Here is a 3,047-nt window from a genome sequence, read left to right as displayed (position 1 = left end):
GGAAAATGCATTGCAGTCATAAACATGACTCGAAATACCAAAAACTTGTTCCACACTTCATAATTCTACAAGACAGCATTGAAGGTAAGAAAATGTTTGGACAACAACAATTTCTTTACTTCGTTTCATTGAGATTTCATAAAAACAATTCCGTTGTTGGTTGGCTCTAATACCAACTGTAACATGTCCACTAGTATCATCCAGGACGCGTCTTAGCAGTCCATCGGAAATTATGTTTAGAAAGCTTCGTACCGCACTCCCATGGAATGTTACCAGATTTGCGATCTAGGTCTTCCCGCGTCTGCCATGTAGCGGAACTATCCTGGCCGTTCCCACTTAGGATCGATCGAAATTAGGGTTTTCTTGATTGGTCATTCCTAACAGCAACTAGCATCGGACCCAAACGAACTACTTTATACAGAAATTCCAGGTCCGAAGCGGATTCACACTGCACTTGGTTCAAGGAGAATGGAAAATGAGAGGGATGCAAAGCTCAACCTCTCTGCCATAAGGCATAGTCCCATTCCGTTCCCCTAAAACAACGTAAATCGGGTAGGACATAACTCTAGGTCATTGGTGTCATTGTTCTGTCCTTTGACGATCATCCCGCTATTCTTCAAGATTTGAGAAAAGTTCCCGGCTGACCGGGACCACCCAACCGTAGGACGGACCCATGGCCCATCCTCCACACTTTCCTCGTTTTGTTTTAGTTATGTAATTATCTAACACATTAATTTGACATGTAACAATCAGCCTCTTTAATTAAACCATTAAGCACTGGTTCCTTCACGTAATCTTATCGCATGACATAGAAAAACAATATCAAACAAGTTCTTTATTAACATATCATCATATTTATCTTTGAAATACAAGGAGTTCCGCCTGTAGGCTTGTCTATAATCTGCCCGAAGGCTATCCAGTAATCCACAGGGATCACTAATCCAAGCTTCTGCCCGCAGACTAGTATGCGGGCCTCGAGATCCAATCCCGAGTCACGTTAGCCTCTTGTGCAGGACCCAGAGGGCGAGGGATTTACAGCCAGAGCCCCCCCTGGCACCCAAGCGTCCTGCTGCTCCAAGTAGAGCTCAAAGGAGAGACCTCTCGCAGCGTATTCGGTCCACGTTCCTTGCGCGATCGATAACCCCCTTGGTTAGGGCCAGGCAGGCAGTCGGGGGTAACTGAAGCTGCCTCTCCCTTCAGGCCTTCAACTTGAAGTATAGATATTCATTTAATTTGTAATTCATAAATCAAACAGTGCTCTAAATTCTCTAGCAAGCACAAACACTTTCATTAACCGATCTTGTTGTTGGCAAACTGCTAAGGAATGATTCTTTCCTTTCGACTGCATCAGCACTCGTTCCAAGGTGTCTTGCAACTTGGCAAGATCCCTTATATTCTAGGTTAGGGCGTACCCTATTAACCCAACTTGGTCAACCCTAAAGTTCATTGGATACTTTAGTTTCTGGTTTTTAACTTTCCTTATTTAGAAGGATATCAAAGAATACATCCTTTTGCAAGATAACTTGCGTAAGGATCCGCCATCCTTGTTGAGGGTATTTAACCTTTTTTCTTGTGAATCAATCACAAGACTATATGACTTCGTACTTGCTGCGCAAGTCCTGCATCATAATATACGATGAAATAATCTATTTTTAGTTTCCTTAAGTTGACGTTTGTCGGACCTAGAGTCTCTTTTTAAGAACCTCAGGGACAAACCCTAGTTCTTTTACATTTACGAATTTATTGACCCTATAATCAGGGAAGATAGTTAAGTCTTTAAGGTATAAACGTTTTTTGGTCTTTAAATCATTGCCAAGGCATATTTCGCAGCATAGGTATTTCTAAGTTTACATTAATTCGGTTATCTTTTAGAAGGTAATATTGAGATCACCTCGGTACGATTTGTTATCCTTGTGACAATTGATTTTTCAGTCCTAAACTTTATTGCTTTGAGGTTAGGTAAATTCAATTAATCTTCCTTTTTCCTTGCAAACGAAACTCATGCCAAATAACAATCTTTTACTTGCTAAGATATGCAGTTAGCAATGATAACTTTCTAGAGTTCAAGCAACGTAAGAAACCTTTCATGAATTTCATCTTCTATAATCATTCGTTGCAAAAAAGAATAGGGGTTAATGGTGCAAGATGCAGTCTTTTATACCTTCAAGATTTAACCGAAATATACTACTATAGTAGGTAGATAATCTTGCTCGTAATTCGTTTCAATGCATGATGCTATTCGAAGGAAACTATGTTTTATACATTATCATTTTTGCATGTTCAATTAAACTAAACTCCTTCATCGTAAATAACTCGGAAAAAATATATCTTATCCCTAACAATTCATCTTTGCATGATTGAATTAAAACCGATATAAAACCAAGAAGGAAAAACCTGGTTTTGGGGTGAGATATCCACATGGATACCGGGAGATGACCCTCCCGCAGCTACTCCTTGGACTTTTTTAGGTGGCATCGCAATTGTAATCCTTCGGATGTGAAGGCAGCTTTTACTCTCCTTCTCAGATTTCCACCGTCTCTCTTTCGAGGCAAGGAGCCGTTCAAAAGATTGACCACAAGAGAGGGGATAATAAGATCTTTAAAGTCTTAGCTTCTTCGGAGAGGGAAAGGTTTATAAAGCCTAAAAAGGCCCTATAGGGTATATACACGGAAAAAAAGCTTGTGCGTGAGTGTGGCTTCGCAACATACAAACCTTGAAGATTCTTGGACATGGGAGTGAAAGGACTTAGGGGTTTTTAAACCTAGGGGGAAATTTTGAAGGGTAACACAAGGGATTATAGCACGGGGAAAAGGGTGTGAAGGAAAAAGGGTACACGGGGGTTAGAAAGGGGCTTAGAAGGTGTGTTTAAAAAAAAAAGGAATATGAGGGGGGGTGAAAAAAAGGGTTTCAACACAAGAAGGGACTCATAGATTTAGGCACGGGGGGGGGGGGGGGGGGATTTGTGGGTTGTGAGGCCAAGGGGTGTGGGGGTTTAATGGGCGCACCGAAAGGGGTTAAGGGTTTAATACCGGGGCGGGGTGAAAGGA

Source organism: Lygodium microphyllum, chromosome 21, assembly GCF_053477565.2.
Source record: "Lygodium microphyllum isolate KBCC chromosome 21, Lygodium_microphyllum_v1.1.10, whole genome shotgun sequence".
Taxonomy (NCBI): domain Eukaryota; kingdom Viridiplantae; phylum Streptophyta; class Polypodiopsida; order Schizaeales; family Lygodiaceae; genus Lygodium; species Lygodium microphyllum.
The sequence above is the reverse complement of the archived record's forward strand: the minus strand, read 5'-3'. Positions refer to the sequence as shown.